The sequence below is a fragment of the Castor canadensis genome, chromosome 14 (genome assembly GCF_047511655.1).
Source record: "Castor canadensis chromosome 14, mCasCan1.hap1v2, whole genome shotgun sequence".
NCBI lineage: Eukaryota > Metazoa > Chordata > Mammalia > Rodentia > Castoridae > Castor > Castor canadensis.
This window is the reverse complement of record NC_133399.1, coordinates 70,057,665-70,083,448: the sequence shown is the minus strand read 5'-3', so window position 1 is coordinate 70,083,448 and position 25,784 is coordinate 70,057,665. Positions and strand designations below refer to the sequence as shown.

Here is a 25,784-nt window from a genome sequence, read left to right as displayed (position 1 = left end):
ATGAATCCTTGTAATCTCTTCAAGGGAGAATCTTTGAAATGAGTTTACACTTTTATATCCTAGAAGCTATGATGGATGGGAGTCTCACTGTTTCCTCAGGTGGCCTCCAAGTCTTTCCTATTGCCTCAGTGCAAAGTGCTTGTTTTTTTTGTTTTTTAATGACCTTAATCTCTTTCAGCAGCCATACCGCCTGAATGCTTGTTGCCTTAAAGTCTCCCCTACCTCTAAAGTCAGACTACAGCAAGAGTCTCAGGACATGGATAAAATGTGGACATGTGCTTTCCTAGAATGAAGTATGAGTAGTCTCTAGTCCATTTCCCAACAGAATTCTCATTTCCATCTGAAATCTTACGAGCACAGTGTATACTGTCTAAATTCATGTTAGTATTCTGTTCTAAGTTTCCACCAGAATTTCCCACTAAACTCTGCTTATATCTTTCTAGGCTTTCTCTTGCATGCCTCTTCAAACTTTTTCAAACTTCTCCCTCACACTAGTTTCAGAAACTTATGAACCACATTGTGAGGTTTAGTTGTAGCAATAATACAACACTACTTCTTGGTGGCAACTGTCTGTGTTAGTCACTTTTTCATTGCTCTGCTGAATGCCTAAGAGAAACAATTTAAAATAGAAAAGATTTTGGTCCATAGTTTCAGAGATTAAAGTCCATGGAATGCTTGTTTCTTTGTTTCTGGGACTGTGGTAAAGCAGAAGGAGAGCATCATGACAGCAGAAGCATAAAGGTATGTAGTGTATAGCACAGGAGACTACTCACCTCACAGCAACCAAAAGCAGAGAGAGAGAGAGAGAGAGAGGGAGAGAGAGAGAGAGAGAAAGAAGGGCAAGCAGGACAAAAGGCACACTTCTGGGATCCTACTTCCTAGTTCCTCCAACCAGACCCCACCACTACCTCCCAATAATGCAATCAAATTATGAATCCATTGGTTGATTAATTGATCAGTTAGATCGGAGCTTTCATGATCCAATCAGCTCACAATAATTGGATCCAACTGGGGACCAAGCCTTCAACACATGAGCTTTTGTGGGACACCTCATATCTAAATCATAACATTTATGTTTTTTCATATCCAGAATTCATTATCTATCATCTGTGTAATCTATTTCCTGATTTAATTGAATGTTTCTCTGCAACTTCTTGAAATTTGATAAGTTTTCATAATACACTTATTTTAATTATTTGTCAAGAAGCTTATAGATCTCTGTTTCTTCAGGGTTGTTTACTGGAAAATTATTCCATTCTTCTAGTGGTGTAATGTTTCTGTGCTTTCTCTTGACTCCTTTTGCTTTACATTGATGTCTGCACATATGAAGAATGCAGAAGCTTATCTCGAACTTTGCAAACTGTGTTTGTATGTGAGAGCCCTTCACAAATTAGCTCATTCAGAGATTCTGGGCAAACTTTCTAGCAAGGTTCACAGGTAAGGCTGTGGAAGTCCTCTGCCATGCCGGCCTTGTGCCTGGAACTGTGGAGTTGGGTCTGGAACCTGAGACCACTGAAGTGAACCCATTGATTAGATCTGGGATGATAGGCCTAAAGATCATATCCTCAGTAACTGGCCTATATCCTTAGGGTCCACCTGATGCTGGTCACCTGATCCTGAATTGGTAGGGGCCAACCAGGCAATGTAATAGGCCTGGATCAGAGTCTGCATAGTGGGCCTAGGGTCTGTGTCCATGGGGGCTGTCCTGAAAACAATCTGTGTGGTGACCTGGAACCACAGTCTTAGGAAGTTTGCCTAGTACCAGGGTCAACTGGGTGAACCTGGATATTTGGGCCTGCTGGTACCTAAGGCCATGGGATTTAGACTGGAATTTGGTTGCCAGTTTGGTGCTGGAATTGATGTGAAGCCTGGGACTGTAGGGTCTAACCTAGAGTCTGTGATGGCAGATGCTAGACTAGTGCGTGGATCTATGGATGCTATCCTGGAATTTGGGGCTGTGGTGATCAATTTGGAGCATGAGACAGCCTGCAGGTTATGTGTATGGATGCTGGCCTAAAGGCTAGATTCATGAGGGCTTGCTTGAGTCCTAGGGCTACAGGCAGTACCAGTGTAGGTCCTGCCTACACTATTTACACAGGGGCCTTCGGGGTCAGTCTATGGATGTATTCTACTGGCACAGGTTTAGACTCTGGGTCTCCTTCAGAAGACCTATGCATAAGTCTGCTAAATTTGATGCTACATAGGCAGGACTGGAAAATGTGACTGAGGGAAGACGTCTGGAACTATGTAGGCTGGGCTCTGTGTCTATGGGTAATTGCCTAGTATCTGAGGCCAGAGTTACAGACATGGAACTGCAGCAGGTTTATAACGTAAAGTTATGGAAGCCTACCTGACCCCGGCCTGCTCCATAATATCAAACAGGTAGTGGCTGGCCTACTGCTGATCTGGGCCTGAAGTTGAGGACCACTGGAGCCAGCTAAATGCTGAGAGTATTCCAGAGCATGATGCCACAGGTTCTGGCTTGATTCTATAGCAAGCTTGGACCCTGAGTCTGTGAGGGCAGACCTGGCACTGGAGCAAGCCCTAAGCCTATGGCTTCTGGGGTTAGTCTGGCACAAGGCCCAGATGGGAGTCTAAGGCTATTGGAGTTGGTCTGACAATGAAGCATTCAGAGACCAAGTCTACTAGGCAGGCCTAGGGGTTGGAGTTACATTTTCCAGCTGGCACTGGAAATGTCTGGACACTCATTCCATAAATACCATCATAGAGCAAGGGCTGTGGTGGCCTGCCTGGGACTTGGGCTTTAATGGGAGAGGTCTGGAGTTGGGTTCCAAGGCGACATTCACTTCCTGTCCCTTCCTCCTCTGTTCTGTGCTGCTTATGATTGGTGGAGTGATATGGATAACATAAATCTGTCCTTCCTACATACTTCAGCACATATTTCCTTACAGTCATGCGTCACTTAGCCACAGGAATGTTCTGAGAAGCACTTGTTAGGTGATTTCATTACTGTGAGAGCATTATAGTATGTTCTTATCCCAAACCCAGATGGTGTAAGCCAGTCACTTGACATGGCCTACTGAATTAACAAGAGAAGATAAAACAGATACATGAAGCAGCTACCGGTATAATACAGCATACTGCTCTACAGTAAATGTCTCTGTAAATAGAAACATACTCTCTAATAATGATAACAAGGATAGTATAGTAAATCCATACAGAAATAATGCAGTCATTTATTATAATTATCAAGTATTATGTAGAGTACAGAAGTGTATGTGCTATACTTTTATAGGTCTGATAGCAAAGTAGATTTGTTTATATCAGCCTCACCACAAACATGTTTGCAATGCATTGCACTATGATGATCTGAAGGCTGTGATGCCACAGAGCAATAGGAATTTTTCAGCTCTATTAAAATCTTATGGGGCCACTGTTATACATGTGGTCTATCATATTTCTATGCTACCCCAAGGAGCTATAATAGCTTACCTGGATTCAATAACTCTTGTGAAGGTATTTTTCTTCAGAGATAGTTGTAGTACCAATAGATGTTTCTGTTCAGTGTAAGTGCTATAAAGTGCTATTGTACTATATTCTGACTTTTCATGAGAATATACTGTATGTGTCATTTTATATATTACCATTTTAGAATTGAAGATCCTGAAGTTCAATGAGTTTGAGTGATTTGTGCAAAATCATAGGCATTGGGATTTGAGGCCATGAAACTCCCAAACCATACTCTTGTTTTAATTTTACATTTGGTGCATGTCAAAATAAAACTGGCTTAAAGCATGGAATGTACAGAGTATACACTTTTGAATCTATTTAGAAAGAGTATAGGGTATGCAGCTTATAGATTTCAAGTTATAATACTATATACAACTTTGTCTGGCTCCAAGGAGGGGTGCTAAAGAGAGATTGCTATGTCTTCATGTAGACTTTGTTCATTTGCATAGTATTTAAACATATTTTTTACTCTTTCAGGGCATTAGTAATATAGCTGACATTGATCTATGAATAATTTAGGGTGGATAGTTGACAAAGAGGCTCTTTTATATAGCTGGCAAGAATCCTTCCCTCAAAAGGTAGGACACCTCACTAGCTGACAACCCTGTGTGGACTCCTTGATTTTTTTTTTTATTGTGTGTGTATATACTTTAGTTGCAGCCTCATAGGATTGTTGTGAGGATTGAATGAATATAGGTAAAGTTCTTTAGTGGTTCACAGCATGTTGTAAGTGCTTGATGAATGTTAGCCATCATTGACATTATGGATCTTGTTTCCCTGGATCTTAGCTAGATGCAAAATAAATAGCTTCTTAAAAGATTAGGTTCAGATTTAACACTTTTGATTTCCTGAAGAGTGGCAGATAGCACTAATCAAATATGGTGGTCTTTAAAAGACAAGGCCTTGGGATCTTTCCATCTAACCAACACCTAAGAAGTTGTGTTTGTTATGTAGTAACAAACTTATTTTGCCATTCTGGGAAATAGAATTATTTCATAAATAAATAACTGTGTTCACTAAGAATAAAAGAACCATAGCATCCTGTCTAGAATAAAGCTACTTAAATACAGATCAGTTTTATGAAAGCCCTTTCTATGTGTGTTTTAAATGATATAATTCACATGTATACACATGAAATATGATTATAATGATCTAAAAGTTCAAAAGTATAAAATGAAATATGGATTTCTTTACTGGATGGTTCCCAGGAACTATGTTTGCATGTATTACATTCTCCTCAATTGCTATTGGTCTAATCTCCTGTATCCTGGCATTAGTAGATCCTATTTCCTTTTCTTAAGCTGCATTTTCATTCTCTTCCCTATGGCTAACATTTTTCTTTAGTCTTTCCTCAAAAGGTCATTCCTCCAGAGAGCCTTTCTTGGTCCTCTATTTCTTTGTTAGTGTCCTGTTGTATGATTTGTCATAGTCCTTAACCACAGAATCATGAATAGGCAAGATTTCCTCCTAAACACATAGTGAATTCTCTAATGAAAGACACCTGCTTTCATCTTAATATTTTAGGAGACTAGAATGATTTCTGAGTACAGGTAGTATTCAATAAATGCTTACTTAGTGAAGATCTGGTGGCCTTACTTAAGTCAGATGATATAGATCCTTCAGAATTTTTGCTCAGACTTTATATCCCTTATTATTTCTTTCATATTTACTAAGAACTTTGAACAGATAAAATCTGCTTTATCCCTAAAACTTGATCAGTCATTACAATGAAAATAAGAAATCTTTACCTGTGTATTAAAATTATCACACCATTGTTCACAGTCTTTATTTTACTACTCCAAGGATATTATAATTATTAGATTAAACTTTATTTTTGTTCTTTTGGTAGTATATAAATATTTTCAATGTGTTATTATCTGAAGATGTAACTGAATCATAGTTACAGGAAAAACAATATCATTGTGTTAAGAAAACTCTTATTCATCCTTCACAACCCAGCCTAGATAGCATTTTATATATCATTTCTTATCTACTCCCTCCAGTTCTTGTGGGTATTTTTCCAGTTCTTGTATTGTTTCCAAGTCTTAAAAAGCACAATGCTCTTACTGCATGTACCATTTTATACAGAAATTATTTTTCATGTCCATTTCCTCACAAGAATGTGAGCTCCATGACCAGGGCTTTCATCCTTTTTTGTCACTCATGCTAAGAACGGTGCCTGGCACAGGGTAGGTACTTGCAAAACCTTTGTTGAATTGAAAGTGTGAGGCAGAGCAAATGGAACAAAGAGGCTTACATTCCATTTCAGATCACTTGCTTGCTTTGAAAGTGACTACATAAAGGATTTCTAATTCAGGATGATCTATTATAACCATCTCATGGAGGCCATTATTTTCAGAAAGCAGATGATAGCTTTGCTGTGTTGAAACAGATTATAAAAGCTTCAGCTTGAAACGCTGCTGCTCAAAACAGTGAAAGCATAATCAAAAATTGATAAACTTGTAGAGAAACAGAAATGGATTCAGTGTTTTTTTCTTCTTATACAATGAACAAGGGATTTCAAGATGTCTCTAAATCTTCAAATAACATTTCCCTCTCCTATATATATATTTCTTTTTTACCATTCACTGGGATATTGTTCAAAATTACAGTTTTCATGCTAAGTTACTTTGAACTGATTTTAAAATTCCAAAATAATTCATCTTTAAGTTTTTTCACATATTTATACACACAGATACACACTGTCCAGTAAAAACCCCACAGTTGGAAAAAAGACCATTAAATATTTATAAAATGAAATAAATGCAAAGTTATGCTAAATATATGCACATTTGGTATTTTTCTATAAACAAGGTTCTGTTCAAATGCCATTTCTGAGATGCTTGAACTCTAATTTCCTAAGACAAAGTTTACAGAATTTTCAAAATTATTACGGTACCAAAGAACATAAGATTTTCTCTTTATATGATATATTGTTTGTTTTTATTTTGTTTACATGTACATTATATATTGATCATCTATGAATCAAGGCTTGTTCCACCAAAATATCTACATTGGGGTGCTAATCATCACATATCCCAATAGTCTCCGCTTAAGCATGAGTAAATATGTAGATATGGCTTGTGTAGGGGGCTGACTTTTGCTTCATCAAAATGCAGGAGAATGTTTTTCTCTGTTTGCACATTTACGCTCATTCAGAAAACTTGAATTATAAACACGTTTGCAATCTGGCTTTCAAATTTTCTTGAATATATTATAAATGAACAGGAATTGGATGATATAAGACCTTTAAGCACCATGAAATTCTATGATTGTACTTGAGTAATGTGTAAGGAAGAACATTGCAGTCTTTGGGTTGGATATGAAGATCATAATCTTATAAACAAAAGAACCTATGCTTTGCATCTAGAAAAGAAATGATTAAAGCTATTTGTAAAATAATCACTCTTTACATGAATGTGTTTCCCATTCGTACCCTATTTCCAGGGTTCACCTTTTAGCTACATGAAACAATAAGGAACTTATGAAGCAAAAAGCAAGGTTATAGGGTAAATGTATTTTTTATAAAACTGATGTTGACTTACAAAGACTCCATACTTTCAGTTTTTAGACTTCACTAAAACTACAGCATTGCTCTAGTTCAAAAGACAAAAGCAAACACTTTCACTTAATGCAGGCTAATTAAACATTCTGATAGATTTTAAATTTTCTTATAAGTCAAATCCTTCCTATTTATCTAGCCAAGGGGCAGTTGTAGTAATAGCTGAAGGTCTCTATAAGTAGAACATAGCTGGTGAGCCGCATGGAATAGTGGTTAGTGGGCGCTGAGTGCAAGCCTTCCTTTACCATTAACTTATCAGCTATGTATCCTTGGACAAAATAGCCAACCTATCTGTATCTTTGTTTATCTTTCCTTACTACAGAAGTGATAAGAATTCATACCTCATAGACTTTTTGTGAGCAGTAGATATGTTAATAAATATCACATGCTAAGAAGGATGCCAAACACAGAAAATCCAAATAAGTATCTTATGACTTAAAGAAAAAAATCAGTGGCGGTATGTTGCACTTTCCTCTTCTGTAGTCATAAGAATGATGGGTAAGAACATTAAAACCAGTTCATAAAATGAAGAACTGTGCTTTGAGAAGAACAAGTGACTTAATGTATTTTTGGACTTTGAAGACACTGCCTGATGCAAACCACATTTGAAGTCATAACTTTCCATCTTACAATATTTTTAGATTTACTCATGGAATGTTATTTCTTGTTACATAACTTCTCACATTCTTAGATGTAAATATTATTAAACAAAATTAAAAGATAAGTTACGTACTGTAAATATTTATGAAAGGCAGAGTTTTGCTCAGAATGTATATAATTTGTGCCATGGATCATTCAAGCTCTTGTAGCATAGTGTTATATATTGTGGATTCAAAAACTTATTCCTTTATTCATTTGATCCAAGACAAATTTTGAGCAGAATGAAAGATACTTTTAAATGAACAACTCTCAAAATAGCTTTCCATTTGTGTTACATAAAGTACTGCACTGCTGTTTAATACTATATGGAGAAAGGTTCAACAAAATAATAATCTTTTCTAGAACAGAGATGAATATGCTTCTTTCTTCTTGGAATTTTAAAAATATTGGTGCATATTGTGAGTTTGTAAGAAGAGGATGAAAAAGAAACTTGACAAAAATGTTGTTGGAAGAATAGAGTGTTATAGATATCCAGTATTTTTGGAAAGCTGCCATTTTTATGCCATTTCCACAAGCATGCACCAGGGAGATGAGATTTAATTTCTGCTGATAAATAATAGTATTAGTAATTATCCTCATTTGTGATTCTGTCTTTTTATTCTACTTTTGTCATTTGAAACTTCTTCTCTTTGAAAGGGCTTTGAAAGGATATTAGCCAGCATTAAAACCGCTAATTACTAAGTAAACATAGGGGACTTATAGCTCTCTAACAATCTAGTCATATGTCTACTCAAATAAAGATTTGTGAAATGAAAAGAGAAATACGGTCTAAGGCCATACTGCCCTGAACACGACTGATAGTGTCTGATTTTGGGAGCTAAGCAGGGTCGATCCTGGTTAGTACTTGGGTTCTAGAGAAATCTTCTCATGAACTTCATTTAAATGCTAGTGGTTTTTAAAAAGTAATACATAACTAAGTCAAGTAGGCACATTCCTTAATGTCCTTAGTAGCACAATACAAAGGTTGTTTATGGAGACAATAACTAAAGCAGACACAGAGTTCCAGAAGCTTTATTAGGGGAAATGGTTTGGATGATGAATTTCTCAAGCCCAGTTCTGATTGGCAATTGAGTGCCTTTTATAATGTCACAGCTGTGCACTAAGCTCCAGTAGCATCAGAGGACAGCTGGGATTGCCGTGTTGACAATATATAAAAATGGGAATCACTTCACTTTTGTTTGAATTTCTTCATGCTTTGCTTTGAAGCAACTTTTTGTCTGCATTTTTTTAATCTTAATTTGTGATTTGTGTTTTTTTTCTCTCTGGAAAATAACCACTGCACAGTTACAATGAAAATCTCCTTATGATTAAAAAATTAGGACTTTTTCCTCTCACAGAAAATGCCAGTGCTCAAAAAGAAATAGAAAATCGTAGAACATTCAGAAGCAATGTTCTTTTTATCATGTAGGCTATTTTTTTCTGGAAATAGATCTAACACATTTTTGTAAAATTGGAAGAGGAAATCAAGTAATTTGAGAATTTTCCTCTGCTTTGGATAACCTAAAGTAAAGCTTTGGTCATCTAAATTAGATTTGATATAAGCATCTAAATTCTAACTTATTCATACAAACTCTATTACAATACTGAGGAAGCCAAACAAGGGAAATTTTTTTCCAAGATAAATGGTTTGCAAAGAAATTGCATAGATTGTGGCTTTTGATATTTTAATTTTGTATGTTTAAGTTTTTAGAATTGCCTTTGAAGAGACAAGTTTTGAAACTAGATATACTAAAGTCTATAACATGCAATGCATTTTTTCATAGTCCAAAGTGGCAAATAATGTTTACAGATACCAAAGAAAAATTGACACTAGTATGTAAAAGCCTATATTAAACAATTATAAATATAAGCATACCCATATAAAAATTGCAACATAGAATTACTTGTTATGTATAGATGACACATACAGAGACAAATTTAAAGAAACAAATGCTTGTGCACCACATGTACTTTTCCAATGAAATTCTAAATTTCGTATGTCAGAAATTTCTTCAAGACTAATATTCTGTCCATATTAAATGAAAATGCTTTTAATATCAAAACCCAAATCATTTCTTGGGTTTAAGGTCTTACCTTGTCTGTTGTAGCCCTGGGATATCAGGAGTTGGTTTATCATCAGAACTCTGGGGACTCTTCAGTAGAACAGGATTTCAAACTAAGAAGCTTTTGACCATTATATGATTTTTTTCTACACCTGTGGTTTCTTAGCACTCTCTTTTATCATCATTTCAGCCTTTCTACCTCTAAGCTAGCAAAAGAAAAAAACAGCCTGAGGGGGAAAAGGTTTTATTTTCCTGTTTTCCTGCCCTATAAAACTGTAGCAGAAAGAAGAAAAGAGGAAAAGATTCAATTATATGTCCTCAAGGTGACAGTCTGAAACTCATGTGTCTCCCTTGTCTCTATTAGAGAAAGATAATATTTCTCTCTTAAAAGATGGAGAGAGATTTGTAGCAGATAGGACTGCACCCTAAGTTGTGTGTACATATGAAGTTCATATTATATGGTCCGTTTCTCACATTCATCTTGGTTTTTAAAGTGGAAGTTTTCAGAGCAGACTATGAATGTCACCTCTTTCTAATAAATTTATTCTATGAATATTACACAAAATATGGTCATTAAGATATGAATCTCTTTTAGGTAAATAAGGAAGTCTAGACAGGTTTGTGTGTGTGTGTGTGTGGTACTGGGGTTTGAGTACAGCCTAACTTGAGCCACTCCACCAACAAACTATTTGCTTGGTTTGGGCTGGCCTCAAACCACAATCCTTCTGATCTCTGCCTCCTGAGCAGCTAGGATTACAGGCATGAGCCACTGGCTCCTGATGTGTAGACAGTATTATTGTAAGTTACTGTCTTGCTCTAATTTTTTGTTCCAATCTTACTCAAGACTTTGCTTGAAAATCATGCTTCAGAAACCTTTCCCAACTCCTCTATTATTACTGCTTCTGTAAGTCGAGGGTATGTATGTTCTAGGCCTACTACCATTCTGCCATACAAATCATTTATTTAGAATCTTTTGTTTATTGTTTCCATCTTTTCTGTTTCTATCAGGTAAGCTCTACAAAGCTAAAGGAGTTAGAAAGATTTTTATCTTATCTACTGATTCATCCAAAGGATCTAAAAGAAAAAAAAAAAAGACCTCAGCAACAAAATGCCAGATGCAATCTTCAAATTGCACTTCTCTAAAGACACTGTGATGGCTAGGCTAGTTTTTTTTTTTTGGTTTAAATAAAACAAAGACAATCTTGGATTTATTCAAATTCGTTAATATCACATGAAAATCATATCAACATGATTAAAATGAGAACTTGCAAAACATTTGTTTGTTCATGATATCTGGTTTTCTGAAAGGCCCAGAGTTAAAACCACTGTCATAAAAATCCAAGATATATAATGTATACAAACAAAAAAAAAACCCACTGTGGATTAATGCACCAACCACTTTGGACTTGTAAAGCCCCAGAAGTTTTGTTGTGAACTTTAAGTTAGTATTTTAGTTCCCTTCTTTCTAATATTATTACTTAGTGGCTTGAACACAATTTATCCCTATCTCAGATACTGTATCCCAGACTGTAAAAATCTTCATTTAATTTGGAGTCAAATGACCTTATCCAAGTAAATGAAGAAATTTTTCCTAATTCCCAGAACTAAAAAAAATAAGGAAAAGTAAGTCAAGACACTTTCCTGAATAAGGAAGAAAAGTTTAGTGTTTTATATTTTCTGCTAGACTCACAGGCCTGATGAGTTTCTCATAAAATAGTTTTTGTCTACTGTTTAGTACTCTATTTGTAAATATACCAGATATTGTGCTTCTTAAAGTACCTATGGCAGGAAGCATTTTTCTAATTTCCAATGTGTTGCATTTAACTTTTTAAAAAAATATGACAAAAAGACAAATTGATATGAATGTTTCTAAATACTAACATTTCATTTCTGTACTTGTTCTGTTGATTGATAACATACAGTTCAGACACTGACATTGGACTGAGGCCTATACTTTGTGTTGCATGGGCAACCACACATGGAAGAAGCAATCTGTGTGGCCATCAATGCTTCATCTTAGAACACTTGAGTGGAAGATAAGACAGACAGAGAAGCTTTGTGGTGGGGGTTGGTGTATACCTGTTAACATGTTATTATATCTTAACTGAGGACAAAATATAAATATAGTCACACTTCACCTCTCCAGAGACCAGGTTTAATAAGAGACCCTTTTAAAATCTAGTCACACACCAGGATGCTGCTGTAGAAAGCTCATGATCTTCTGTGGTAGTTGGTATTTCACTTGTGTACCAAAGCCATGACTCCGACTCCATAAAAACCCTCTTACCCTCAAATGCTATTTAATCTGTTTGATGTCCAATTTTCAGCAAGCTTGATTGTCTGATTTTCTAGCTCAGAGACTAGAAACAGATGATAACAGCTGGCAGCAGGAAGAAGTAACTGTTACTGTTCTCTGGAAACAAGAAGGGTTGATAGCTGGCTGAATAATCAGACAAAAAGATGAAGGAAATGCTCACAGTATTCTAGGGCCATTTAGTGTGGAGATGACAAATCCTAGCCACTGCACATGCTTTCTGTGAAGCTTAAGTTGCTTAAACTCTCTAAACCTCACCTTATTCACCTATGAAATGTGGAAAATAGTTACTCTTGCATGAGACTGAATGGCAAATAACAAAATGTAGAGTAAAATATCTGTAATTGCTAAAATAACTACATCAATGAAAGCTATTATAAATATTATTATTTCCATGTTTTAGCTTCATAGAATAATGTTATTTGACGTACTAGTCCTGTGTTATCAAAGCCAGTTAAATTTAGTTGTATTTATGAAATTTTTAATGCATTTGAGATGTATTCAATACAAGTTTCTTCACATTTCATTCTTAAAGTAGAAAAGCTTTACCTGCTTTAATTTTTTTACTCTATGTATGTTTGGACAAAAGGGAAGTATAACTAACTAAATAAATAAATAAGTCAGTAAGTGCTAGCAATTCATTCATGTGGAATGCATCATTCCCTGACAATGACTTACATTAGAATTTGAAATTGCTGGTGTTACTTTGATCAAGACACAAGGACATCTTTGAGCCTATTACATTATGAAAGCATGAAGAAGCACTCAATATATTCTATTATTGCAAAAATCAAAACATGAAATGCAATTTACATACAAGATCATGTTTTTCTTTTGTTGCCATTTTCTGCAAAATTGGATATGGGTTACTTGCGGTGAAATTAGATTTGGATTCACAATCTCATCATGTGTAGAGTGAGCAATGTTCTCTTTAAATATTTTTCTTCTCTTAACTCCATATAGCTTTCCAGTAGATTGGTTGAGATCTCAAATAGTAGCCATTTGCTCTAAAGTAAGTTAACCTTGTTAATTCATTTTTTGCCTTATAAATTGGAAGTCAGAAGGTTTTCAACTTCAGATAAGCTGAGAGATTCTGATCTGTGTGCAATGTAATAACTACATGCTTGTGGGTTTGTAATACAAGTCTGAACAGGCCATTTCCCACTTATGTATTAGCTTGTCTAACATGCAGGAGATTCAAGCCAATATTTTATTCAGGTGTAGATAATGCCAAGGGGTTCAAATTCACCACCTTCTTTAGATATAATCAAATTAATTTATAGCAAAACATGAATTTTAGTTCTTTTTGCTTTATCCTACAAATTATGGAGTTGATACAGGTTCTAAGTCTATCAGTTTTGCAAACACATCAATATTTTAATTTAATGCCATTTTTAATATGGCTAATTTTGGAAATAAAATGGCTTCTTATATTGATTTATTTTTCTTAGTTCTACTGAAAACCAGATCCAATATATTTTAATCAGATCTACTTTCTGTGTTGAAACACTAGAAAGTTTATATACTTATATTTTTAAATAAATCCACATAAATAATATATTTATATGTTGATAAATATAGTTGTAAAATGATTCTTGTGAAAAGAAAAACAGCAACAATTCTAAATTTTCCAGCTATGATTTGATTTAAAAAAATCTCCCCAATTTAAAATGTACATTCATTTTTTAAATCATCTAATAAAAATAATCATTTTAACTGAATTTGTAAACTTCACTAAAACTTATGTTCTTTCTATCACTAAGACTAAAGAAAAGCCTATGTTTTTGGAAAGAAAATAAGTATGACTACTTCAAACGAGCACTGTGTGTTAAATGTTTTCACTTTTTATTAGGTCAGATTAGCTAAAAACTTGACAAGTGGACTGCTGACCATAATGAAAAAGAAGTACCTTGAAATTAAGATAAATTGTAAACCATTCTGTTAAAATCCATATGCCAGTCATCATATTTCATATTGTCTATTCATGCACAATAACAGAATTTGGGTGAAGTGACTGTGGTGAACTCAAAATGGATATAGTTTAATAAAAATAATGACAGCAAGGGACTTGGACAGCATGCAGGAGACATCTCTTTAGCATAGGTTTGACTGTATCCCCAGTTCAGGTCTTTCATGAGGCAGCAATCAGTATGGAGGATTGAGCTGCAGGAACTTGCTCCTGCATTGTTCACTGGACAGATGTCTTCAATTACTAAGACAATGTGCACCTCGAATGAGTCAGAGGTGAAGTGTGGGGGATTTTTAATTGAATTTTATCTGCATCAAATAATTTAAACTGAACAAGCCAAGGATGAATTGCTGATGGTAGGTCTATAAGAAGTACATTTGGAAAGTCTGCTGGGATAGCATGACTTAGAGAGACTGTTTCAGTCATTTGGGCTGGTGACACCCAATCTGGTCTGGAGAGTCTGATCTCTTCTATGTAAAAAGTACAGTGATACTGGTAATCCATTTTAGTTCATGCTAAATGTCCATGAAATATATTTATTTATATAATAATGACTTGCCAAGAAAATAATATCTGAAATATATGTCATATATATACATAGTGATGATTACAAATGCAATGATTCTAAAGTCTACATATCTGCTGTGACCTGTCTCCTGAATTCAATCTTATCTTCCTGAGACTAGTTGGAATATCCAGCTCTCTCTCAAGCCTAATATTTCCTGGGCAGAGTGCTTGCTTTCTGATTCCCTTAAATATGCTATTTTCCCATTATTTTTCTACAGATTTTCCTGAGATCTAATTCAATTGAAAGAGAGATGTTGGAATCAGATTTTTGGAATTCCAAATGACAAGTTTATTGCTACGCAAGCCTAGGTTGGAGTGTAAGGCTTAGTTGTAGTATCACAGTGAGATTCCTGTGACTATACCTGCTCCTAGGTGAAACCACCCTCGGCCAACCTGCTTACCTCCCTAAAACACACAGCCTAGAGCAGAGCAGTGCATGCTTTCTGAAGACAAGCAGAAATACAAAGGTGAGAGTTGGGCCTGCTGTCTCCTCACACAAGGCACCTTCTATTGTTACTAATCAGGTGAGTCACACCTTCATAGAGAAGAGATAGGCTCAAAGAGGAAAGAGGACTAGTTTAGTGGAGGGCACTCAATTTGGAAATGTGAATCTATGAGAAAAAAGGTCCTTCTCCTACACCTCAACATCACCTATTTCAGTTAATGACTTTAACTTCTACTTAGAAATGTAAGCTATAAATCAACAGTGCCCTTCTTTGTTTTCCTGACCTGCCTACATCAAGAACTCTTACCCTTATCTTCAAAATGTATGCTGATCTCTTCCACTTCTTTGCACTAAAAAAATTTCAGAAGCTTAGTATTGATCCCCAACTTCCACTCTTTTACCCACTACAATCTATTTTCAGTATGGCTTACCATGACAAATCTCACTCCATTAAAAAATAAATAAATAAACCTCAAGTGGTTTCTGAACTTCCTGGGATAACATAGTAATGTCTGTCCATAAATTCTCCCTTTGTCTTCTATTACCTCCCCCACCCTGCATTAAGCCTGCTTAGTCTTCTTTTAATTCTTCAAGCACATTAAAATCTCTTTTGTTAGGGTTCCATCTGCTTAGAATATTCTTCTAATCTGAAGCTGATTCCCTTTTATTATGCACATTTCAACTTAAACATTACCTCTTCAGAGAGGCATTTTCTGACTATCCAGGTTAAAGTAGTAGTCTGGCCATTTCCCATAAAGACATATTTCACCATAATACTTATCTTTTCCTGGTATTTTCTGGTTCATTTATTTTCATTCATTATATTCCCTCATTCATTCATGTCTTAGTTTTTCTTTTCCCACTAAAAATAAACCATCTTATTTATGAACTTAAAGACATCTCTGAGCCCAGAGGAGTATCTGTGACATAATGAAAGTTTAGCAAAAGGTGATAAATTAATTAATTCACATTGGAGAAAGGTGCTGAATAAATACCTTTGTGTATACAAGATAAGATACTTCCTGAAGATGTAGGGTGTTTGCTGGAGAGCCTTAAGTGGAAGGATTCATTGATATGATTGGCTTATGCTTAGTGATTGCTCTTGGCAGATATCATTTCAGTATCAGTATCTTAAATGGAATTCCTTCACAAATGTTTTCAAGCTCATAGAGATAAGAGCATTTATAAAAATTAAGTTCTATTTCAAGATATGTTAGTGTAGCTCATGTAGCTGCTCAGTGGCTCTGGGTAGAGATAAAATTTTAAAGTGTGGTGCAAATATCAGTTTGGATGTAGACTGTATTAACCTCTGAGACTGAGGTGTGCAAGTGACTAGAATGATAGATATTTCAAAAATGTACACAGAGCCAAAGGGCATAATGAGCAAAACATCAACCTCTGTCCACTATTGATCAGGCATTGCTGTATACATCAGGTAATGGATGTATAAATGTGATAATAAAAGCAACTGCTTTGTCTCACCTATATGCCTGGCAAGCTATTAATCTCTTTTCATGAATCATATAAAGATATCATTTGAAGTAGGAATAATTATTATTCTCATGTACTGATAAAGCAACTGAGTCTGAGAGAGGTTAAAAACATGGATCTACTATAAAGTAACTAAAGTTTTTGAGCTAGATTCAAATCCATCCTTGAATTCAGAAACTGATTTTTTTATCTATTATTTCTTCAAATATTCTTCAAAGGTACTGATAAAGATGCCATAGAGCAATCAGTGAAATACTATACTCTTGTCCCCATCTAAAGACCTGGGAGACTGAGCACAGAATAATAGTGCATCTGTGGCCTAACTCATGGAAGAGGCTCCTTTATTCTTTCTCTTTCTCTGTATTTCACCCAAGACCTAGATTTTGGTGTGTGTCAAGAGATTGTGATACAAAGAGGAGAAAGACATTTCTTAATCTCTCACTAACCCATCCACTCCCACACATCACCAGTCAATCTCCTGGTGGAGCAGAATGGATATGAATCTTAGCATCCATTTACTTGCTTATTAGATAAGCAGCTACCGCTTGTAGATGCTTCCTCTGTGTGTTGAAGCAGGGACAAGCAGGGGATTCAGTGGAAGAAATCAGAATGGAAGAAAAGGGATTGGAAGGGAGGGGGAATCAGATAAGTGTGAGCCATGGAGAAATCTAGCAGAGCAGCCCCAGAAATATTTGGGGGAAACTGCAGGGGAATGGAGTCTTTGGGTTACTGACAGGGAGTGGGATCCATAAATTTTAGTTATTATTGTTAATTTGTAGAATATCGTAGAGGGAAGCAGAATTATGTTTACTAAATAAAGTTGTGCTGTGAATAAAGCTTCTAGCAATTGGATACATAAAGGAGAATTTCAGCGAGTGTTAGTCCTTATATACCAGATACATAGAAAGAAGAAAGTAAAGGAAATGCACAAGCAAAAGAAGTAAGTACAGGAAGTCATGACAAGACCATCCAACAATAGATTAATAAATTACAAATAAACATGAATGTTAATAAGTTGTAAAAGGGAGAGGTTAGAAACTGTCAGAGCTGTGCTATTTATCATTATTGCTATACAAATGTGTTTCAAATAACAAAACATAACCAGTTTTTTTTAGTGTTCATTCGATCTTCTCCAACAATAACCCCTATCTATGTTTATCAATTGACTTAAAGAAAATTTCTAAGTTTTATTGAAATCATCTTATCACATAGACTTTTAGAATTTGGAGGCCCATAATGAGGCCCAGTTTTGTAGAATTCTTACAGAATCTGCTTGGGGTAGCTTAATTTTGCCTATAGATCTTAGTTGTATAGCAGCAACTGAGAAATTAGAAACTGTTCACTTGCATAGAGCTGCAATTGTCCTGACAGAATTGTGACACTGTCCTAATGCTTATGTCTACACTGAGGTAATCAATCCTCTTTTTAACATCCATATAGATTGCTGGTCTAGGAACTACCCCAGTTTTTGGGATTAGTGTCCATTGATTAAAGGGCTAACATATGGAGCTGAAATGCAATGTGGTATCAAAGATGGAGCTGCACTGTGTGGCCAAATGCTACAGACATCCTACAATAGGCACAGGATGCTGGTGATAAGAGCCTCGTGTGTCTTGTTGGAGACATGTGTATCATGTGGCCAATCAGAACAGCTGCACTGAAACTTTCTCAGCAACAAGCACAGGTAAAAAAAAGTAACTCTTTGGTCAGTGTTTAATGGGGAAATGAATAATAATCAACTTTCTTTTTTATTATTATTGTACTGGGCATACATTGTGACATTCACAAAAGTTCTTATAATATATATCAGAGCTTAATTCCCCCCATCTCTTACTGTCCTTTATTTCCCCTCCCTCCATTCCTGAAACAGTTATAAAAGGTCTCATTTTTCTATTTCTGTGCATGGGTACATAATATTTCTACTATATTCACCCTCTTAAACCCTTTCCTTATATCCTACCCCTCACACTGGGACCAATCCTCTGGACAAGACTTGTTTTGTCTTCCTAATCTCTGTTTTTGAAAAAAAAAAAGCATTTTTTATTTGTTTAAGATAGCCATACAGGGTATTTCACTACAACATTTTCATATATGTATGCATTATAACCCGAGTTGGTTCATCTCTGCTTTTCTCCTTTCCACTTTAGTCTCCGTATGATTTCAATAGTTTTGAAATTCTATTTTCATTCTTATATAGGAAGTACATAAACCATATTCAACTTCTTAACTTCCTTCTTTTACCCTCCCTCTCTCATAAGTGACCTCCCTTTAGTGTGAACTGTTTTTCATAATATTGCTTATATTCATATTAGTCCTATAATCCACACATGAGAGAAAATAAGTGACCTTTGGCTTTCTGAACCTGGCTAACTTCACTTAAGATGATGTTCTCTAGTTCCATCTATTTACCTGCAAACTACAAAATTTCATTATTCTTTATGTCTGAATAAAATTCCATTCAACTTTCACCAACACAGAAAAGAGCAAAAGAAAAGAGCTATTGTACCTGTGGACACACATAAAACCAGTAAGACCATCAAAATTGTCATTGCCATTAGGGTCTGACTCTACACCCAACACACCCTTTGCTCTCTATGGAACTGATTCCTTTCCAGAATAGTTGGGCCATGTCTCTATTGACAGCTGCAAACCAGCAGATCTTGCCAATTGTAGTATTTTCTCAGCTATCAACGTAAATGCCACAGTGCCCCAGGATTACTTTTAGTGCATCCTTGAAGAGGATGACTCATCCTTTGACTCATCTTTGGTCAAATTTCTTATGTCTTTTCAGAAGGATGAAGTTTAAGCAAACCAGTAGCTTTTACTATGTGCATTAGCCTTAAGAAATTGAGAATTTTGTCTCATTTCGGTCTCAGCTCCCAGATGTGTCTACCTTTTACATTTTGCTCCCGATCATTCCATCTCCATTGTGGATAAAAAGTGTTAGTTGTGTGAATAGCATTTAACTGGGAAAATGTGTGTTGAAGCTGTCAAAGCTAACTGCTTCTCTCTGCATCCCACAAGCATGCATCATTTGCTGGTGGCTTTTTGTTTTGTCAGTGCAGCAGTATAACATGAAAATGTGTTTATGTTTCTCCTTAATCATTACTATTTTTGAGCATAAAGCATATAGCAGGTACTTTCTGAATATTACTTCTTACCCTTGATACAACCCTGCAGTGAGGAGACCTCAGAATCTTTAAGGTTCAGTTTTAGTCTACATGTATACAGTTGGTCAGTGTGAGAGTTAAACTTTGAAACTGTGTCTGCCTGTTCTGACTCTGGGTTCTTTTCACAACACAGTGTTTTCTTTCTTAGCTTTCATAACCTTCACAGGCATTGATTAGCTCAAAAAATGCATGTAAAGAAGGCACTGGATCAGGAAGGAGGACTATGGTAAGAAAGGAAAAGAAAGAAAGAGGAAAGGAAGGAGGGAGAGAAAAGGGAAGGGAATATATTAAAAAAAGGAAATAGGGATTATTTATGTAATTTCAAGTGCCTTTGAGGAACTATTTGAAGATATATATTTCTGTGCACTATAGATGGTAAGGGAAATATTAAATGCATCCACTTCAATTCATGGGAATAAAATACATCCTCAAAGAAGCCCTTTCTATCCACAACGATTTTATGATTCCGTTATTCAGATCATTTTATTTTCAATCTGCTTGCTTGTTCATAAGTGTTCATAACTAAGAATTTTATTTCAGTACAGCCAGTGTAAAATATATTCAGGCAATCCAATCTATCTAGATTCTCATTTCCATAAAGGGATATATGTCTGTGCATAAAATAATTAAATAAGACAGATAAGTCTACTACATTTTCAGTGAATGAGTCACCATGTGATATGTGCACGTTTCTCTAATGTATACCAGCTTTCATCTTTGAAATGTTACCATAATTCTCTTCCCTAAAAATCCAACCTATTTGCTGCTAAGAAGTTGGCACCAAACAGCATTTCTGCAGAGTAACTTTCAAATTTAAAATCTATGAGAAACATGGTTTTAAGAATTGTAACTGTAGCCTGGCAATTAACCTAAAAGGTAACACACATGCACAGTTAATCAATGTGAGTCAACTCCCTGTATAGCTATCCTTATCTCAGCTAGCAAAAACCCTTGGTCCTTCCTATTATTGCTTATACTCTCTCTTCAACAAAATTAGAGATTAGGGCAAAATAGTTTCTGCTGGGTATCAAGGGGGTAGGAGGGAGAGGGAGGGGGTGGGGGGATACTGGAGGGTGTGGGGGAAGGGGGAAGAAATGACCCAAACATTGTATGTACATATGAGTAAAAAAAAAAAGGAAACCTCTGGCCTTGCAAGTAAATATACAAAAGCATTGAATAGGAAATGATGAGCAGTGATTAAAGTAATTTAAACCTTCACCTGTTGAATTAATAATATATAGGACATAATTAGAAAAATATTTACCTTTCCAATTAATCTTTAATATGTATAAACTTGGCTCTTAAAATATTTTTCAGGAATGAAAAATCTATATGAATGTTCTATAAACAGGTTCAAAACCAGATGCAAACATCAATATCTAATAGAAATATCACTGTCTGGATAAAACTGCTTAGTAAGTGATACCAAAACTAGATAATACATTTCAATTGGCAATCAATGCAGTTAAATGAGAAAAGAATGAAATTACAGTATACATGCACATGTAATCCTGTGATTATTCTTTATTGTCATAAATATAATTGATGTTATCCCATTTTGCATGCAATGAATATTCAAGATAATAACATCATGGAAGAAAAATATTTTGGAAAGTACTATTAAATGATATTTTAAACAGTGAAACAATTTTTTATAGACTAGAGAACATAATTTAGTACTATGCAATTTTTGGGGGGAAAATGTTTATTATCCTTGTAGAAGATATTAATATATGACAAAAGCATTTATTCAAAATTTAAAGAGTTTAGGATTTAGTATTACCATTTTGGATAGAATTTCAGCTATATATATAATGAAAACTGTGATCTTGCAGTTGGCAGTACTTACTGGACTCTTAAAATTAATGATCTTAAATATTTATGTGAAAATTTTAGATTATTTTAAATTTTTTATTTAATATCCATAAAAAAGTTTGGAGAAAGCCAAACTTAACATTTTTAAATATTTAGAGAAGAACCACTTGAATTTCTTTTTTCAAGTGCTAAGGATCCGACCCAAGGCCTGTGCATACCGATCAAACACTCTGTCACTAAGCTATATTTCCATCCCACTTGAATTGTTTTAACAATCACACAAGCAAAATCATGAAGACACTTCCTAGAGGACTCTGAAATGCCATTTTTGTTTCCATTCAAATTAAAAATGAACAAATAATATAGTTAAGAGGCTTATCACTAGAAGAAGGAAAGTAGGACCTCAACCTGGTAGCTGTGGTACTGCTGGTGGCTATGGTAACAACCTGGTCTTAGGCAGGTAGAAGAAGGGGCATTGGGATCTCAGTAGGACCAAAGCTGTATGGCTGATAGCACCAGCACCTTTCAGTTTTGGGGGTAGCAGTAGTGTCCGGGTTCTTAGTGGCTTCTAAGAAGTTGGGTGCAGATATGACTTCTTGGAAAAGAAAATCATTGAATGAGTTAAAGATATTAAGAAAATCGAAGAAGCCCAGTGAGAAGCAGAGTGCAAGGCAGGGGAAGAAGAAGCTCATGTAGATGCTAAGAGTGGCCCAGAGAGTGATAGCAAAGTGACCTTTCCCAAGACTCACAGTACAACCACCATGCCACCGTCTATTAACCCCACTGGTGCCAGCTTACAGCATGTCAGCATCCTCGTTCTGACTCAGATCAGTAGTGCTGCCCTGAAACAGAAAGTTCTCAGCCCAACCCAACAAAGGCAGATTTCAATCTTTCTGACTTCAAATGTGAAGAGCACCCATTTCAAAATCTGTGCTAAACTACTGATTGAGAAGAAAGAGTAGAGAAACATTCTGGTAACATACCCATTATGGCCGAATTACTGTCTGTGTCACAGGATGAAGCAGTGTTGGCATCCTTAGAGTAGACAACCTTAAATTTCAATCCACTTTGTAAACCCAGTGGCTTGATAGCCTTAATACTGTTGGTTACCATGAATAGCTGTCACTGTCTTGCAGAGAGTCCTCCTCCATTCCTATACTCTGCAATGTCAAATCTCTGTCCTTCCCCAACCTTGACTCTGATTTCAACAATCAGAAGACAGACAATCTGACAAGCACTTTTACAGCATGTCCTGCCTCTGCAGGGACAAGTGCAGAATTCCCTAAAGCCTTCCACCAACGCAGTACAGTAAACTCAGTGGGGACCAGACTCAGAATTTATCTTTGAATCTGAACAGTAACACAGAGGTACCAACTGTGACATCCTCCTGTTGCAGGAGGTTGCTAGGCTGAGATATGGGATACTGAAGCAGTTTAGCAGGAAGCAATGCCAGCACAAACCCAATGGACTTGTGTCCAAAGGCTGAGCCCCGAGAACAAAGGGCTCTCACCTTATATACCCTTACAAGCAGGTTACAGAAGCAATAAAATTAAAAACAAGGTTTATCCCATATATGGTTATATGTAATTCTATAGCTGCTTCACCCTAGTACTAAGTGACCTTCTTCACCTTTGAATTCTTTAGGTTTTATCTCTTTGCTGTGCCATCCCTTCCCCCTACTAGTTTATCAGAACTGAGGCCTGTCTGTTTCTGTTCTGGTCCTCCTCCCTGCTACACTCCTGGATACCCTCTCTGTTTTATCTGTGTCCACAGAAGAGTCATCACATGCAAATATGGGTCCTACAGTCATCCCTCTGACCTCTCAGTGTCACAAGTACCCATCATACACAGCTGTCCCCAGGTCCACTCTGAACTGCAGACACTGTTTCTCTATAAGTGTGTAGAGAGAGACACCATGGACTGCTCATATGAGAGCAATCCTGAGAGTCATGAATGAGAAAGGAGAAAATATTGAGCACACTTTTAAAAAACATTTTTTTTGGTGGTACTGGGGTTTGAACTCAAGCACTGTTGCTTGCCAAGCGAGCCCTCTACCATGAGATCATGCTCCCAGGACTTTTTTGCTTTAGTTATTTTTTAGATACAGTCTCAACCTTTTTTCCCCAGTGATCTCCTGCTTATGGCCTACAGCCTCCAACACAGCTGGGATTACAGACATGTTTTACCAAAAATTTCACCACACATGGCTTGTTTGTTAAGATGGGGTCTCCTTTACTTTTTGCCTAGGCTGGCCTGGAACTGTGATCCTTCTGATCTTTGCCTCCTGAGTAGCTAAAATTGTGAGCTGTCTCTTTGAACATTGTCAGTTTTATAAAAAGGGATTGGACCCTCTTTTACTGGAAGAACCTTTGGAAAGGTACAAATGTTCAGAAGAAAAGATGATGGAGTTTCTTCAGTTAAGGTGCAAATTTAACAAATTGTTCTTTGAATTGAAAGACATTAAGGAATTTTTGCATTTCTACAACAGTGACAGGGACAATGCTTTGGAAGACCTCATGGCCCAGGTTGGAGCCAGCTGAGACCAGGCCTTGCCCTAGAACCATCCCCCAGGAGTCACTGCAGAACCCACCTGTGGGGAATGGGAAAAAGAAGGGGCAGGCTTCCAGATTTTCTTTTGGGGGTCAGAAGATCAAGTGTATAGACTGTGCTTGACAATCTCTGAACTTAGACCCTGAGCTGGAGAGAAAGGGGAGAAGATTGGGCATGTATGTGAATGCCCCAGACCTGTCCTGGCTCTTTCCACATTAAATGTATTGTATTTTGAGAGGTGTCCTTTCCATTTTGGCCTTCCAGGAAGAATGACTGGATTATTTGTGGGGGTCTCTATCCTCAACCAATACCTGTCCTGACTGCTAAGAGGAGTGGGTAGGAAAAGGGAGGACCAGACTCCCTTTTCCTAGTTTTGGGACTAGATGCTGCCCCCTTTACCTGCACTGGTAAAAGAAATTCTAACCCAAATTAGGTTTTTCCCCTTTTAACTGTATCTTAGTGTTACATTGGTTCTGTAATATTTCTGAGGTACAAACACTGCACTTCTCCCCAGGGGACCAACTTTCCCTCTTCTGCCTGGCAGTTACCATGTGTCCCTGTCTAGTCTGTTTCTTTTGTCTTGGTTTGGATCCTCTGGTGCCAAGGCCTTAGAGTCCCTGCTGTAGAAAACCATGGTCACTTTGAGTAAACATTGGTGCCTTCTCAGCATAGTGAATAAGTGAGAAAACAGACCAGGACTTAGTTTCCTTCTCTAATCCCCTGTTCTCTTTGATTAGCCTCCTCTTGCCAGTTTTAGGGTGACACAGAGTAACACCTAAGCACAGAATATGTTTCTTTGCTTTGTTTTATACTGTGTTGTACACCATTAAAGATCTAAATTCAAAGGATACAGTCTTGATAATCTAAAATATTTTGCTAACTATTTTGATTCTTTAAAGAGAACTACTAATAAAAAACTTAATGGTAGAAACAAGCAACAATGACAAACAAACAAAAGGAAAAAAACCCAATAGTAATAAAAAATGAAGTTTATCACTCTTGGGAGATTCTGGATGAAATTTAATGACCTTCTTCAAATACTCAGTTGTAAAATTGTATAATCAGATTTCAATTACCTTGAATACATGGACTAAATGAAAATTTTGTTTAAACATGTAAGTAAAATTTCTAAGTGCTTCACTTTCTTGAGTGCATAAAATAATTTAAATTTAAAATAAATGAAAACAAACATAATATTGGGTTTGTGAATTTTTTTTAATTCAAGAGAAAAAATTTCAGAAATTGGCAATCCTAGATTAATTATCCTGATTCATCAGTAGATAAAATGATGTGTAATTTTAGAAGCCAGGTTAGAAGTCTCAGTGCCTTTCAAGTTTGCCAGGGAGCTAAGCTTTGGATAATTATCATGCATCAGGACTGGCACCTGTGCAAATGACTGTTTGACATAGACCATTCCCTAACCCAAGTGTCATATTGGGACTATGGATGACAAGGATGTTGAGTAGAGATGAGAAGGTCTCTGAGTTTCTTCTATTGTTTTTTTCTAAACCACAGCTATAACCTAGACATGACAGACAAATATGAAACCTTCTGATTATAACTTTAGAGTTAGTCCTTATGTCCTCTATCTGACTTCCTGTAAGGACAACGGGTGAACCACAGCAGGCTGTCACAAGAAGTCATTCCAGTCACCCCTCACTTGGTTATGCCAGTTGTCGAGGTACATGTTTAAGGAGACATACTTTTGAAAATTTGGGAAATAAATTT

At 36.2% G+C, this 25,784-nt stretch overlaps 1 protein-coding gene and 2 pseudogenes across 1 annotated transcript in view; all 3 read left to right on the top strand.

The window, feature by feature from the left end:
* Sgcz (sarcoglycan zeta) overlaps positions 1 to 25,784 on the top strand; it is a 1,041,297-nt gene that overhangs the window by 185,247 nt on the left and 830,266 nt on the right. The window lies entirely within an intron of this gene.
* Positions 1,814 to 23,824, top strand: LOC109674435 (ubiquitin-associated protein 1-like; annotated as a pseudogene).
* On the top strand, positions 23,300 to 25,003 carry LOC141416512 (uncharacterized; annotated as a pseudogene).